Source organism: Canis aureus, chromosome 1 (assembly GCF_053574225.1).
Source record: "Canis aureus isolate CA01 chromosome 1, VMU_Caureus_v.1.0, whole genome shotgun sequence".
In the NCBI taxonomy this organism is placed as follows: Eukaryota; Metazoa; Chordata; class Mammalia; order Carnivora; family Canidae; genus Canis; species Canis aureus.
This window is the reverse complement of record NC_135611.1, coordinates 84,296,048-84,313,696: the sequence shown is the minus strand read 5'-3', so window position 1 is coordinate 84,313,696 and position 17,649 is coordinate 84,296,048. Positions and strand designations below refer to the sequence as shown.

General features: G+C 37.2%; 1 protein-coding gene across 2 annotated transcripts in view; it reads left to right on the top strand.

Annotated features, from left to right (window-relative positions):
• Window positions 1-17,649, top strand: part of RORB (RAR related orphan receptor B) — a 200,718-nt gene that overhangs the window by 33,243 nt on the left and 149,826 nt on the right. The gene's annotated exons all lie outside the window — the stretch shown is intronic.

Genomic DNA, 17,649 nt, shown 5'->3' with positions numbered 1-17,649 from the left:
TGGATACTGTTATTACTGTCATGTTTTAGATAAGAATACAAGATTAAGAGAGATTAAATAACATCTTCAAAGTTACCTATGTAGTGAGTGTTGGAGCTAGGGTTGCAGACCAGCAGGATTCAAACTTATGAAGCTTCTTTCAGCAAAATGTTGACTATATTCTCTTTATTTGATCATTTCTTTTCAGAGAGGGGTGCCGTATTTTCCCTCCATGAAGATGGTTGAGGAATGAACAAAGTATTTTTGCAAGTATCAAATGTTTCATAATTTCAAAAATAATTCCTCATGCTGTCAGAGAATTTAGAAGCACAGACTTTTAGACAAGAATTTTTATTTTCTTCATGAATGTAGGGGATATTCAAACCCAAGACTTCGGAAGGTTGACTTGGTATTGGGAAAATGAGGAAGAAAGGAAAGAAGGATAGTTTGTACGGCAAGAAGATTGAACAGAAGAATAAAGAAGATAAATAAGGAACCAATAAGCTGAGAATACTAGGAAAAATACAACACTAAGATCAGATTTACTGAATTAGTTGTTAACCATAAAATAAAACCTCTCCATAGTCTCTGCTTCTTGTAGAATTACTGCATATTTTTTCGATATTTAGGTCTTTGAAAGTTGAGGCTTTTTAGGTCTTTGAAAGCTGAGTGCCCTATTGTGAGAAATAAAATAGTAAGTGCATTTAAAAGAGCTAATATGCAATATTTTAAAAGTGTTTTCAACAGTGCCTAATACACAGTAAAGAATAAATATAGAAGAGTGTAAGTTTCATTATTACATATCTATATGTAAAAGAGCATATGTATGATATCTAGGGGGATAAAAATTAGTGTCTGTCCTAAATGTGTGGATTTGTCATTAAACTGGTAGATTAACTAATTTAGCAACACTCCAGAGCAGTATCACATGGAAGTTTATCAGACTGATGTCATGTCTAGGCGAAGGTGTGGTGTACTCTCTTTCTCACCCCAAACATACAAGCATTCATGTTTTATTCTAAAAACTGATCTTCCAGGGATCCCTGGGTGGCGCAGTGGTTTGGCACCTGCCTTTGGCCCAGGGCGCGATCCTGGAGACCCGGGATCGAATCCCACGTCGGGCTCCCGGTGCATGGAGCCTGCTTCTCCCTCTGCCTGTGTCTCTGCCTCTCTCTCTCCCTCTCCCTGTGTGACTATCATAAATAAATAAAAATTTTAAAAAAAAACTGATCTTCCCTTTCTTTCTACAGACCTCTGAGATAAATCCAAAGTCCAGCCCAAGTATGATGAAAGATGATACACATAACCAAAATGTTTTCCAAAAAAAAAAAAAGCATTTTGCTCCCTATTAGGTTTTAGTGGCTAAGGAAGAAAACAGTTCTATGCACTCCTTTTGAGAAATGGCTATAAATTCTCTATCTTTTTTGGGGGGGTTTAGCAAAATCAAAACTATCGTATTTGGTATGCCCTGAATTAAATAAAGTCCCAACAATTAAAGTGAAACCCCTATCTTAAAGGATAACACCAGCCAAGTTGTGGATGCTGCTGTGAAATCTTCACAAAGTTTTCTGCAAGTGAAATTGGTCATACAGCCATATGAAGAGGAAATTTGGTCTTTCTTGTCAGGTAGATCTATGGACATTGAATGAAGCAGGGAGAAATTGTCAAACCTCACCATTTATGCTGGTGACCAAAAGGCATTCATCTACCAATCAGAAAAACTGGTGGCTTATGGCCTGAAAGTATTCATTTTCCTTTATTTATTTTATTATTTCCTTTAGGTGGAAATTAAAGACAGTAGTTCTTGTACCCCGGCCTCAAGGTGGTTCCATTTCTTTTTTTTTTTTTTTAAGATTTTATTTATTTATTCATGAGAGACACACAGAGAGAGAGAGAGAGAGAGGCAGAGACACAGGCAGAGGGAGGAGCAGGCCCCATGCAGGGAGCCTGATGTGGGACTCGATCCAGGTCTCCAGGATCACGCCCTGGGCTGAAGGCGGCGCCAAACCTCTGAGCCACCCGGGCTGCCCAAGGTGATTCCATTTCTAATGTGGGCAAATTTTTGCTCATTTTTAAAAATCTATTTTATTATTCTATTTTTTTGTTTGCTCATTTTTTTAAATGATATCTTCCTTCTTACAATTCTCATTTATTAAATGAGGTGTTCATTCCAGAAATCGATTTATTTATAACCCTTCCCTTTTCTTTGTTGTTTCATGAGGTACTAGACTATTATGCCCTTAAACTCAACATTTCTCCTGCAACATAACGATAATGCTTCCCCCAAAGACACTAACTATCTCATGAGGAGACTCTGGGTATATGGGAGCACTTTGCTGGGGAGGCAGTTTACTCTGAAAGAGATTGGTCAGTCAGCATGATTAGGGTCTACCTGGTTAAGGATGTAAACTGACAACCTAAATACTGGAATTTTACTGGTTACTGTATCAAAGTGACAATAACTGATCAAGGTAAAATGCTAGTTTCAAGTCCTGCTCTTTAAGGTGCAGCCATAACCCCAAAGCTGTCCAGTTACAATGAGTGCAATACTCAGCCAAATCAAGTGTCTCCAAAGCTCCCAGTTGTCTACGTATTACGTCCAAGCATAGATTGAAGATCTGGAAGTACTGAGGAGGCTGGATTTCCCTCCCTGAGAGAATGACATTCCCATTTCACAAATATCAAGCTAGTTGTTTTATGACATTTTATCCCCTTGTAAAATGCAGTTTCATTAGGAGATCAGTTTATAGGTTTTAGACATACTAAGTTCAGACATCTGAGCTTCAGATATGTATAACCACTATTTATTTGCCTTCTTTAAATAAGATGGCAATAGAATTGTATTATTATTTGGCTTCTTTAATATACAAAAGAAAAAAATAAGCTCTACATTTTTATATCTTCTTTTGAAAGAAAAATAAATATAAGTCAACTAAGATTAGCTTTTCTCTCTCCATTCTTACTAGTAAAATTTGAGTCTAAACACACTAAATCTTGGATGATCATCTTTTATAAAGACTGCTAAGTCTTCGTGCAGATGGGGTGCCATTTATATGGAGGGAGTGATAAATTCCTAGTCTTGAAATTCAGTGTCAAAATTATTGCCATTTAATGTCATGTCTTGAAATTTTTTCATCGGAATTAATACTATGTGATGTTTGAAGCCCATGAAAAACCTTCAGTGTTTCTTTTCATCTAAGCTGACACACTGTCACTGTGAATAAAAGTAAAAGAACATATAATGCTGTGGAATTGTTTGCAATCAGAAATTTTCTTTCAAGCTTACCTATCCTTGATCAGCTATCCATGATCTCTGCAGTCAATATGAGTTTCTAAGAATCAAAACCTGAATATTTCTATAATTCTTGACCGAGCTATTCTATACATCACGGAAATGACCCAGTGTAAATTCAATCCTATTTCAACAGCAGTCACATTGCCTAGAAATGTATGTCTGTGAAGACCATTTAAAATGTAACGGGTCCTTTGGCCTACTCAACTTCTTCCCTTTTTCTCAGTGACCAGGTCTAATATTTACCCCAAAGTACGACTCCAAGATTAGTTTTTATTTTCTCTCTACAGTTTCATTCACTCCTTCTGGTCTTTATTCCTCAAAAAGTCTGATCTATTCATATTATCACTAATTAGAAGGAGGAGTGCAATGCTGTGTCATACTTACGCAGTATTGTCAGAGAGTTGCTTTCTTTACTTGGTTTGGTTCTCCAAATATGCATCATACTCTTTGAGATTAAAATCCTCGTCTTCAACTGATACAGTCTCCTTCAGAGCATCAGTAGTGAATTTCATATTCTGGAGACTCTCAATAAACATGGATAATGTGACAACATGCTCTGTAAATTGCAAATGGCAGCTGGTGTGATGAATCCCAACAGCACTTTTTGTTTTGTTTTGTCTGTTGGTTTTTTGGTTGGTTAGTTTATGGCTTGGGCTCATTTTCAAAGCAGGAAACGTCACAGAAATCCTATTTCCAGTTTCTCTTTGAAAAAAAAGTCATGACCTTTGGGCTTCTATTCTTACAGAGCAACAACTGCAACCGAGAAGTGGCTTCCCTCTTTAGCTGGGCATGCGTTCTCTATTCCTAGAGCCTACTGGGCTTGTTTCACTCATTGAACTACCTGCCTAGCCCTTTGAGTTTGCTACCTCTGCTCTGCACAAACATTGTTCAAAGGCTTTCTAATCCATTTTATGGAATTATCTCACAAATGCAATTTCCCCTTGAAGCAAAGTGATAGATGCTTTCCTCTGATAGGATCCAGTCAGTGTCAAAATGTTGTTCCTGTGGCTTTCCTCATATTTATGCAAAATATTGCAGGACTTTTCTTTATAGTTCTACAGGAGTCCTCATTTGGCTGCTCCCACCCCAGGAATATGATGAGATCCGCATTTGTGAAACGTTCTGTAAAATGTCCTGAAAAATTACGAACAGTGTCAGTGACAACAACATTCTTACCGAGAATAATGCTAATGGCAATAAGACAGCAGCAGAATGTCTTCCACATCTTTGTGTTTAATCACAGTGCAGTTCTCTAAGAGTTAATAAGCTCTCATGCTTTTGGTTTTGTTGTTGTTCTTTTTTCAATCTACCCCCCAACTTTTTAAAAATTCATTTAATATGGATGGGCCTGTCAAGCTTATTTAAATTGATTGCCGGACTGAATGTCAGTCCAAGGAGATAATGGCACCAGTTCTTACAAGTTTGGCTTTGTTATTATATCCATGAACTACAGTAGTTATGATTCCTTAATTAGAAGGAACCTAGAGAAACGTTTTTAATTCTCTTTTAATGTATGCATTGCTGCTGAAATTTCAGACACTTAAGAATACTGATTTTGTTCTCTTACTGAAAAAGTATAAGTTGGTCACATTTTTGGAAAAAAAAAAAAAAAACCTTGCAAATGGATTTGGTAGAGGGCCCTTTAAAGGTGGGCATTTTACCATTGACTCATTAATTTAGTCATGTAGCGATGGCAAAAATACTCCATCCGAATAGTGAATGGCCACTGTGGCATCTGGATAACTGATCTGTTGACAAAAAGTATTCATGTCTCCACTGAGTATTCTCCACCAGACTGAGTCCAAATATAACTTTTCTGATGACGTTTCTCCTGCTAGTTCATAAGTATCTCTTCTCTGTGTTCCCTGCTTCTTTGCTATTATTAAAATGTCCAGGTTCATTAAGAAATAAAGAATAAACAAAATGCCTTTTAGCACCCCCTTAGGGAGCAAAGAGCATTGTGAGCAAGAAGTTCCTCTCAGGTATGGAATGCTGAATGAAGGTTGATTGTCAAAGGGCACCAGTTAAATATGATTGATAATGGCTTGATATTATTTCTTTGATCTTATTTTTTCCCTCTTTAATCCACATGAATAGTAATGAACACAGCTGAGTGAATGAACACAAAAGCAGATAAGCTACTGTGCACATTTCATACCCTCCAATCTAATGAGCACATTGTCTTTAGCATCATTAATGAGTTTTGCAAAATCTGTAATATGTTCATAGAAAACTACTGCATCTTGTTTAAGGGTCATTTGACCATATTTTGCCCCTGGCACCAGCATGATGGCTTAATTTTTAATTATAAATGCTAATTCTAATTAGCAGGCCTGGAAAAGTCAGATTGAGTTCTGTGTGACCCTGTCCACCCACTTACACCCCAGATGCTAACTTGAACCCCAAAGCCAAATATGTGAACTCTTTTTGCAGTGCCTGAGACAAGATGCTGAAGCAGCTGCTGTCCCCCCTATGGTACATATAGAATCAGGGAATATTTTGATGTAATTATTACAATAATATTTTCGCTCCGCAGCTACTATACCCCAAAGTGGCTATGTCAGGACATCATTTCTTCTTTTCCTGTTTTCTCAACCACAAAACCAGTCTCACAATTGGATTTGGCAGCTGCCGAGCTACCCTAATATAGCAGCAGACGAATCCAGGCAAAGAACAGATCTATCACTGTATCTGACTGATCTTTCTGCTTATGCACAGTGACAAATTCTCACCTCTCCATATAGATCAGCGGGCACTGTAACCAGTCAGTCACGCATAAGTTGTGACAGCGCATCACAAGATTGGCATTTTGGAGCCCTGGAGAACAAGGTGAAACATGCAGTTCTTTTACATGAAAACTGCAGTCTTTCCCAAAGCAACATTGGTTGTGTGTGTGTGTGTGTGTGTGTGTGTGTGTGTGTCTACCTTTTACAAAAAGAGACATACTGTTCTGTTCACTTTAGTAAAATACATAGAGAAAGGAGATAAAAAACAAATGGTTGTATCGCAGGAGAGGGATTTACATTGTTCATCAGATAAAAACTACCCGGTTTTCTTTTCCCACCTGCTTCTAAGTTACTTAGAGTGGCTAAATCAAGGGAGCCTCTGCCTAATGAGAATATGCGTCCATATCTCTGGGATTGCAGTGCTATGCTTAGGATGACAGATGAAAAAATGTTGGGGTAAATTTTCCAGAGTTTCTTCTCCTATTTCTATTGAAATATACCCTCAGGAGGCTTCTTTTTACCCTCATGAAATCAAAACCTCCCACTTTTATCTCTTGATTTAAGAACAGTTGAGAAATGGTTTTGGTATTTGCACAGATTTTAGAGAAACTCCCTTTGTTGTTTCACGGTAAGCATATTTACAATAAAAGGGGAAAAAAATGCCTGACTGCTTCAGAAGTATTTCAAGGTATAATGTGAAAATCATTCCCAAGAGCTATCCAAATTTGGAAGAAGGCAGTAACTGGCTAATAAAAGAAACCTATTAATAATGTGTGTTGGGATTCATAAATTAGAGGTGTACAAATTAAGTCTATTTAATATTTTCTGTGTGTAAGGAACTAAATCTAAAGACCAGTGACTCAATAATAAAATAATGTAGCATTTTAGGATTGTTGTTGTTGATTATCTGTAAGTTACAGATATAAGAAATAATGAATCATGGTCTTAGGACAATCTCAGGGCATTGACTCAACAGATAATGCCCAAATGGAAGCAACGTAATCATATATAAAAAATAAAGTCTCATCACATATCACAAATTGCTCTGCTTACACAAAGTATTAAATTTTTCCATTAAATTTACTTCCAACTTAGAAAAGACAAGACCTTATTTAGCCTGTAGTTTAGATAGTTAGAATTAAATCCAGATTTAGTTAGTGAAAATCCAGGTTTAAGTAGTTAAAATAACATCTATTTTTAGGTTTTAAAAAGGGGAGAAAAAAAAGGGAGGAATCAGCAGTTATATTTACTGTGCTTAAGAGGAGCTGAGGCACTACATTAAAATTGAATAGGAATTCAATATTTAATGATGATGATGATGATGATGATAGGGAAGGAGTGGAAAGGTAAGAGGAAGTAGAAAAGGAAGAGGAGATTGGGAAAATTGCATTAACTCTGACTTAATCTTGTACCATGATATAGAGAAGATATACTATGTCAGCCAACTAGTTTTTTGAGTTGATACAAGTCCTTGGAAATACACATTCATTGAAATTCTTCACCTCTTTTGGGAACATTAAAGCACCATTAATTAGTTAAAGTTTATACACAATTCAAATTCTCCCTTCCTCTTACTTTCTGAAGGAAACCCACTGGCTATATTACTTTAAATCGGTTGCTCACTCTGACTGTCCTGCAGTAATAAGACCAAGTCAGTAACTTCAAGGTTCCAAAAATGGATTGTGTAGCTGAAGTCATTTATTAAATTGTTCCCATTGCATGAAAAAGGAGGGGGGACCCTGAAATCCTGAAGATGTAAAAACTACAAAGAAGAAATATCAGCTGACTCGCCCAAGGTCACCTGGTGAGACAGGATAAAAACAGAAGTTTAATACCTGCCATTCAAAAAGCTTTTAACGTGCATAGAAAAGGAAGAATTTTTAAGCTTTCCTCCAATGTGTGAACATGCTCATGACCCACATAAGGAAGAATTCTCTCTTATATTGATATTGAACTTTTATTCTTTGCACTTGCAGTTCACTTATTTGAATTGATTCCCCCAGTATTCAGTGATATATCTATTAGGCAGATATAAAACCCATTTTACAAATAAGGAAACTGAGCCCCAAGAGCCTAAATGACTCATTTCAGGTTATCAAACCAGTTAAGAACAGAGCTGGAAGTAGAATGGAAACTTTTATTCTCCTAATCTAATATTTTTAGGACATCGTAATGCTTCCTTCATCATTATCTCTTCCACATGCTTTCTGGCACAAAAATCTGTTTTTGCTTGGGGAATTTGAAGAATAAAGACCATACATTCTCTTACTTATGTAGTAAGCAGAGGTGAGTGAGACATTAATATTTTAAACATCTGAAAGCAAAGACATTTTCCTGCACATGGCTTTCTAGTTATTAAGAGGTTTATTTTCTTCTCTTACTTTTGTCTACTCAAAAGAAAGTCCCCATAGCGCCTCCTGAAACTTGAAAAGGCTAATTTGTTTCCTCCACATGAAACCCTCAACTATGGTTAAATATGAGAAATCCTCAAGCAGGTGTTTGTTTTCTTAAAAACAAGAATGACATTTTAACTTTATTCATTCTGCTTCAAAAGTAAGCATTTTATTCATTAGTTTAAAAATGAAACATTTTCAAAGAGCTTCATTGCTGACTAGTTTCATGCCATTTGAAGTTTTAAATGTCATTTGATGAGTTTTAGCAGCACAGACAGAGAAATAATAGAAAGATTTTTGTTAACTGATAAAACACACAATATTCTCGTTCTCAAGAAGAACACTTGAGTAATTTTAAAATAATGAAAAGAAATGGTACCGCTGGAGAAATGTATCTGCATTTGCTTACTATTCACCCCTTCAGTAAAAAAAAAATTAAAGATGAGTAAAAGAAAACAAAATTAGAGGATTTGAAAAGTAGAAAAACATTTCCAAGAGGGCATCTATTTAGCATAATTTACTATGAAAGTACTTTCTCTGTTAGTGTTTTGCTCCAGCGGTAGCAATATAAATACTCTGTACTTCAATTATTATTTCCATTATGTATTAATAATTATTAATTTCAATTAGTATACAAATAAAATCAGAACTTTGAGAGACATTTATTTATATATTTGTATTTATTATGCATGATCTACTTCGTTAAGATAATTTTGAGTAGTTTACAATAAAAGACAAAGATGCAAATAATAAATAAATAAACAAGGTTAAAAAGAAGAGCTAAATAATAAAAGGGAAGTGGTCCAATTGTGATTAAGAGCATGGACTTTGGAGTCAGATAAAACTGGGTTTGAATCCCAACTGGGCTGATAAGTAGCTGTTTGACTTTGGACAATTTAAACAACCTCCCTGATCCCCAGCTCCTTAATCTAAAAGAGATAATAATGGCCATCTCAATGGAGAGAACATGGTGGCTGTTTTTGTCTTTATTCCTGAAATGTCTTTACCAATGGACTCTCTTGGGATTAAACACAAAAACAAAATTCATTGCGACATCCTTTGCTCTACTCATGATCATATAGAAATATGAAAACAAATGCTGGAAAGTTCATTTTTCTATGAGGTTGGAAACATCAAGTTAAATTATAAAACAAATTCTGTAGAATAGAGTTCATTAATATGTTTCATATGTTGATCAATACCTGTGAAAATAAGCAATAAATTAAGAACCACAACAGAAAATTTGAAGCAGACATCAAAGAGAACCACATGCCTGTATTCTTAAAGTTCTTGGTATGTTTTGTGCTGGATTTCACTGAGAAGTTACTGGTTTCTCTTTGTAACACCCCTTGAAATGCAATGTCTTTAGAGAAACTAATTCCCTAAGAACATGAAAATGAATGTACAACATTCAAAGGTTGATTGCCATTTGGATGAGAACAAATAAAAGAAGCAGAAAATTATGTAAAAAACTGCTCACTTTGAATGTATATATTTATAGAGAGAGATTAAGTTGGGACTTTCTATTAGTAATTTCAGTAAATATTTATTGAAAATATTCTGGACTATAGCATCAATAAACCAGACAAGGCTTGCCCTCATAAAGCATTTTATTCATTATTTCAGTAAGAGAGACAAATCATGAACAAATAAATGTGACAACCAAAATATACACCTGGTGATTATTGGTAAACACCCTGAACTAAAATAAAGCAGATAATAAAGGGTGGTAGGAAACAGAGGCAGTGAGATGGGGCCGCTTATTATTATGATTTCCATGTGTGGGCAAAAGTAAAACATGATTTTCAAGCACAATTCTAGAACAACCTTAAGTTTTATAATTAAATTACCAGATCGCCTAACCCACCCAACCCCTCAAAAGAAAAAGTTTCTAGAGAAAAAGCAACTTTGTTTCTTCCTTCAGTCCTTGAATCTCTCCCAGACACAAAGGCAATCAGCATTTTCTAATTGAAAACGATAAAGAAAAAAGTATTTTATTTGTATGAAAAGATGTTTTTCATCAGTGCAACAGAAAAGAAGGGCTAGAATAAACAGGATTTACAGATGCTCTTTGCAACTTCCTTTTTTAGCAATATGGTGAAATAAGTAACTTGCACTGGAAAGTAAAAATGCTGGATTTTATGTAGATAGATGATGATAGATAGATAGATGATAGATAGATGATAGATAGATAGATAGATAGATAGATAGATAGATAGATAAATAGATAGATAGAAACAAAGTATACATGGGGCACCTGGGTGGCTCAGTGGTTGAGCATTTCCCTTTGACTCAGCTCATGATCCTGGGGTCCTGGGATCGAGTCCTGCATCAGGCTCCCCACAGGGAGCCTGCTTCTCCCTCTGCCTGTGACTCTGCCTCTCTCTCTGTGTCTCTCATGAATAAATAAATAAAACATTTTTTGAAAAATATACATGGAGATCTCTTGTTTCTACCTCTGCCTGCCCCATTTACTGCACTGTGCTGTAACCAGCAGATTATCATTTTTATTAGTTTATTGTGTATCCTACTACTTCTAGCAATGTATTACTTAACCTGTTTTCAGTTTCTTCATCTGTAAAAATGAGGACAATCTACCTAAAGTATCTTAAATGAGGATGAACTGGGTTGACAGTCATAAAAAATAGACAGAAGAGCTCCTGGCAGAAGAAAAGTATTAGGTACATATTCATTAAGCAAATCAATACATACAGCAACTATACTGGTAATTCTCTCTTTCATTGTCCAAAAGTATAATATACAATGTACTCTATTTTATAATTTGACTTTTTTCACTTAATATATCTTAAAATGTGTCACTATTAGTTCAGAGAACTTTATTCTTTTTCTGAGCTGCATGTATTACACTGAGTAAATGTACTATATTTGGTTTAATGATTTCTCCATTGATGATCATTTAGGATGTTTTTTGTCTTTTGTTTTTACAAACAATGCTTCAGTGAACAACTTCATAAATATATCATTTTGTAGGCATGCAGGTACATCTATAGGACCAATTTCAATGCAATTGTTATTTTACTAAATATTCCCAAATATCTCTCTGTACTGGTTGTACCATGTTCTACCTCGACCAGCAATCTATGAAAATGAAAAACAAGAGTACATGGAGTCAAAAAAGGAAAGACTTCGAGAAACAAACACACACACACACAGTGAAAGCAAAATGGAAAAAGAAAAAGAAGTAGAGTCTACTACTATACTATTATATTTAAAGGAAAGTTTAAAATGATAAACTAACTCTTAGAAACTTCCCAAAATGGGGATTCTAATGAAAGACCCCCACATAAAACTGGGAAGGGCCATTAATCCCTTAACATTAGAGGAAAAACACATCTCTCTTGGAATTAATCACCATAAAGTAGTTCTTTTGTGGATTTGCAGCCCACAACTTTATGTTACATATGTGTATGTGTTGGAGGGGGGGCAGCCTAATCCCATTTAAAAATATATATTTTAAATAATTACCGGTACCTTCTGATACCTAACGAAAACAAATGTAATCTTTTCTGGAAAAATGACACTTCAATCCAGATCTCAAAGAATCCACCAGAACTTTGTAAGGAACATTAAGTTAGCAATCAAAAATGACCAAAATGCTAAAGGAAACAAAGCATTCTGGCAGAAACACTAGACAGAAATACTAGACTCGCAAAGACTTCCGATGTTGGGATTAGAAAACTCAAAAATGTGGTTATGATGTTTCAGAAAATAAAAAGTGATACAGAGAAGAAAGAAAAACATATTGATTCAGAAGTCCAAGCAATTTGGAGTGAAAAATAAAAACCTCAGCCAGATGGAAGAGAAAGAAAGAGTTGGAATTGTCAAACCGAAGCAGATGTGTTCAAATACAACCAAACTGAAGTAAATAATACATGCCTAATCGCTAGGATCCAAAGCTAATACAATCCTTCATCAATGATCTTTAAAAGAGAGTTGGGAAATGTTTTCCTTTGTAGTAATGCAAAGGAAGTTAGTATCACTTCATCTGAGCATGAAAAGAAATTCCTGAGAAACACAGTCTCAGCTAAATGCACGTTATACGAAGCCTAGTTTCTTCTATCTGTGTAAACCAGGATGTGATGCGGGCTTGCAATTAAGTAGAACACCTTGAAGCCAGCGAGACTCAAACTGCCGGAGGATTTTGTTTCCAATCCCTTGACCTGGGGCTTAAATTGGATGGAATCTTTCAGAATATTGTGCCAGTGACTCTCTTTGGTGGAGAAGAGCCCCGCAAAATGTACTGTCAGCAGACACAATACCTTTTCACTTTCTTATTTTGTCTTCATTACTTGCCCTCCGCCCCCGCCTCCTCCAAGCACTCTGGGGCTTGCCGTTTGCCTCGGCGCCCCTGTTTGCTCCATTCTCTATCATTTTCCTTCTGATTTGAGGACACAGCTATTCATGTTGATTGCTATCTGGCCACGTGAGGGAGGCTGAAAAGGCCCACACCGGTACAGCAGGCCCTCTTTTCTTCACTCACACACGTAAAGACTGTTCTTTAGTTGCCAGCAGCCACGGGACATCTGTGTACAATTGCACAATTCCCTCCTGTAAATTGTGAAAACCAAAGATGGGGGAAGCGATGTGCTCCAGTGATTGCTTTATACTTTTCTAATTTGCACACGGTGGGTCGAAATGAAGAAATGCACACGAACACGGGGGGATGTGCTCCTGATTTAGAGGGCTAGCTCTGTGCTATCATTTACCTTCAGAGCCTCCTCTCTTCTCCCTCTTCCCTCCGGGTTTGCTTTGCCCTCTATTCCCCTGCCTTACTCAGCTCTCATGCAATACTCTACAGCTCATGGGAGCCTTGATTCTGGGTCCCCATCACCACCAGCTCTCCTTTGGGTTGTGTGTGTGTGTGTGTGTGTGTGTGTGTTTACCACACATATCCTGGCAGAAATCGTACAGAGTCCTCTCTCCTCCAATTGCACAGAGATCTGAGAGAGGAAGCCTTCCCCCAGCTCTCCAGCTCCATCAGTGGAATCAACCCCAGCCTGCAGAAGGATGACAGAGATCACAGCCAGCTCCCCATCATCTGGAGGAATAAACAGAAACCTTGAAAGCAGATCTTTAGAATTTGCAGTCAGCATGGCCACTAACTAGTTGTGTGCAATGGCGAAAAGACTAGGTAGGCATTTAACTCCTCAGAAGCTTGCTTACTTCGTCTTTAAATTGCGATTCACTATACAGGATATTGTGGCTCTTAAATGTGGCAATGTATCTGAAAGCTCTTTGGAAATGTTAACATGCTTGCTATAGAAATGTGAACTGTTCTTCTCTTCTACTTCCATTGTCACAAGGATTTCTTACAGCACTTATTTTGGGGTCCTTCCTTTTGCTTTTCAAAGTGATAATTAGTGGTAGGTTGTGGGGAGCTCATGGTTTAATTTGCTTAAAACTAATCTCCACTTATTTTGTGTTTCAAAGAGCACCTTTTGGATGCCCTGTTATAACCCAAAAGCTTGGGTAAATCATGGAGATTTCTGTCACCATTGGTCATTCCAGTGGGAGTAATAATGTAGTGACTTGTTGTATACAAAAATATACAAAAATATAGTTTTTTTTGTATTTTGTTATTTATGCAAAAAAGAAATTTAACACACTAGACTCTCTGAAGTGACCCAAGTCTATTTTTATAGTAAATATATCTAACAATACCATGGCTTAGTCACTCTCTGTTCCAGTAGATGGACAAAGCCAATTCTCCACTTTAGGTGATTAGGAGAAGTTGTGTAAAAGAGATAATGTCTTAGAAAGGCCTTTGAAAATCACAGAAAGCAGTAAACTACCCCCCAGAAGAGGAACAAGCCAGTGTAAATGGAGAGAGAGAGATGAGGAAGTTGGAGAGAAGTTGTAGAAAATAGAAATAGAAAAACAGTCTCGGTATGATAGGACAGTTCCTCTGATGGGAAAAAAATCTTGGGGTCAATTAAGTTTGCCAACAGCTCATACATCCTTCTTATAGATTTATAATGAGCATGAGAATAATAATCTGAAATATGGAAATTAGTTTAGTGATTCTTATTTTACCTGAAAATTTTTTCAGGGGACATGTACATGAACCACTGTTAAATAGATCACAGTAGAGCTTCTTAAATCAGGGAGATGTCAAAGTCAATATTTTATTTCAGGCATATGCATCTAATGAAATACAAATACATAAAAATAAAAAGAGGAAAACTATCAGTAGAAAGATATTTGCAGGTGGTTGTGGTAGTAGTGAGAGTTTTCCTGGTTGTGAAAAAAAGACAGACATAGACATGACTGAAGGGCTTTGGCTTCTGTTTGATTATTGGGGACGATCTAGGTAAAATAATCTAAAAAGGACTTGGAGGTTTCAAACTGTGGTTACTGGGAACAATAATGGGTTTGATTTTAGATATGGTAGACTTGAGGCTACGGTGAGCAAACGGTAGAAATTTGGGTCTACACCAAGAAAGGAGAGCTATGCCAGAGCTTGAGGAATCCTCTTCAGAAAGGTCACTGTTGAAATTGCTAAAACAGCTGCTATTTCAAGAACATAGTGAGATAAGAGGTGAGGGCTGAGGGAAGAACCTTGAGGGATTGTCTGCATTCAGGAGGCAGGAGAAAGAGGTGCTAACAAGGATGCAACAAGAAAGAGAAGAACCTGTGGAGGTCACGGTCACAGAAGCCAGTGGGGGGAAGAGGTGGGCTTGAGAAGGAAGACATAATCAGTGGCAGCATAAACTGGTAAGAGTTTCAAGAGGCAGAGAGAAGAAAAAGCCACTGACTTTGATCATTGGAAGGTTAACCACTGACAAGCTTAGAAAAATTTTGAGGTAGCAAACAGCCTGGCAGGAGATGGGGCAGTTCTCACTGGTTCTCAGCCCGTTGTGCATTTGAAATCACCTGTGAATTTGGTGCTGGTGTTATTCTGTTCTTTTTGCATAATGCATATAATCAGAACCCACACCTGGAGGTTCAGATTCAGTTACCTTAGGTCACTTGTAATTGAATTAGTGGTGATAAAAGTAGAGGAAAGAGCTATGTCCTGAGAATTTTGACAGTGAGAATGAGAAGTGAGGAGTGTCAGGATCAAAATCTGTTGGGTTGTTTTGGTTCATTTTTTAAAAATTGTATTTGAATTAAATTGATTAACATATAATGTACTATTATTGGTTTCAAAGGTAGAGGTCAGTGATTCATCAATCTTATATAATACCCAGTGCTCATTAAATCACATGTCCTCCCTAATGTTCATCATCCATTTACCGGCATCCCCCACCCCCACCCCTGGAGCAACCCTCAGTTTGTTTCCTATGATTAAGAGTCTCTTACAGTTCATTTTGTCTTAAGAGGAGAGATTTGAGTATGTGTATAGGTCAGTAGAGAGGGTGGGAACCAGAAGAAAAATGGGATCTGAGCATGAGTACAGAGCACAGCTTTAAATAAGTTTTGATCTTCCTTGGAAGGAAGAAGGCTAGAAGGAGGACGGGTGGTGAGGTATATTAAAGTTTAAAGGTGGGAAGATAGGAAAGGCAGCTTTAATGATTATCAATGTTGAAATAGATTTCTAGACCCAAGATGGAGCCACTCCTGCCTGGGGTACCACACCAGCAAACCAAATCTTAGATGACTGTCAAGTCCCTAAAAAATGCTCCCTTTGACAAAAACACAGCATGTATTCAGTCAGTCAGTCCCCAAACACTAAGCCAACTTTGAGCTCTCTACTGACTTCCCTATCCTTCCTCATCCTAAACAACGTTAACTCTGTGGTCCCCACTGGTCAGATTTTTTTTTTAAATTTTCTCTTCCTTGTTCTTTATTCTTTTTTTCTTTATCCCCTAAAAGCATCTTGCCTTCTGCCCCATTTTGCAGTTCTCCAAATGGAGATTGTCCACTTTATACAGTGTCAAATAAAGTTTGTTTGTATCACCTAAATTGTCTTCTTTAATCATTTTTTTAACACAAACCTTTGTTAACAAAGGACAAAAGGTCAGCTGAAAGTGTAAGGGACTGCATTAACATAAAGGAACCAAAATTGGGGATCCCTAGGTGGCGCAGCGGTTTGGCGCCTGCCTTTGGCCTAGGGCGCGATCCTGGAGACCCAGGATCGAATCCCACATCGGGCTCCCGGTGCATGGAGCCTGCTTCTCCCTCTGCCTGTGTCTCTGCCTCTCTCTCTCTCTCTCTCTCTCTCTCTCTGTGACTATCATAAATAAATAAAATTAAAAAAAAAAAACAAAAAACAAAAAACAAAAAAAAAAAGGAACCAAAATTGGAGGTTTGTTACAGCTGATCTGGGAAATTCTAATAGTAGACTCAAGAGGCATGATTCTAAATAGGATGGTCAGGGACACCTCACTGAAATGGTGAGATCTGTGCCTAGCTCTCAAGTTGGTGAGGGAGTAAAGGATGTGGATATCTGCTGAGGAGAAGCATCCGAAGCAGAGAGAAGAGCAAGTACAAAGGGCCTGAGGTAGGAGAGCACCTGATGTGTTAAATGAACCCCAACATGCAAGGAGATAAGGTCAGAGAGTAAAAGGGGGCAGAGTGGCATGTGATTACTATGATCCATGATTGCATAGGATCTTGTACATCATTGTAAGGGATTTAGTTTTATCTTACATAAGATGGGAACCCATTTAAAGGTGAAGCATAGAGGTGACATGGTCTGGCTTACATTCTAAAGAGATCTCTTTGCTGAGAATAGGCTGAAAGGATGAAAGAATGGAATCAGGGCAACCTGCTAGCAGGCTACTAAAATAATCCAGGCTGCAAAGTAGTGACTTGGATGAAAAATGTGGCTCTGAAAATGTTTTGTGGCTTTTATTTTTATATTGAGTTTTTAATATACTTTGTAATGAAAGAATCAAGAGAATTGCTGATGGATTGAGTGTAGGGTATGAGAGATCAGGCAAGGATGAATCCCTGGGTTTTTTTTTAAGCATGAGCCCTTCGGGCAGTAACATCACCAATAATGGGATGACCTTGGTGGACAGGGCGGGAGAAGGAGGCAGATGAGCTAATGTGTGTGAGTTGGCTGTTATTGTGCCTTTGCCTATTCTCTGCTCGCAGACATTACTTTTTGCATTAAATTGGTATTACCTTTGTTGAGGTAAGAGGTTCTTTTTGTTTTTTATATTTAAAATATATTTTCATAACTTCAGCTTCTCTGAAACAGCTATTGGCTGAGAAGTGTAAAAAATATATAATTCAGAGATAGCACAGGGACAGACCATTTACTAGAAAGGAGCTTTCTTGTTAGGAA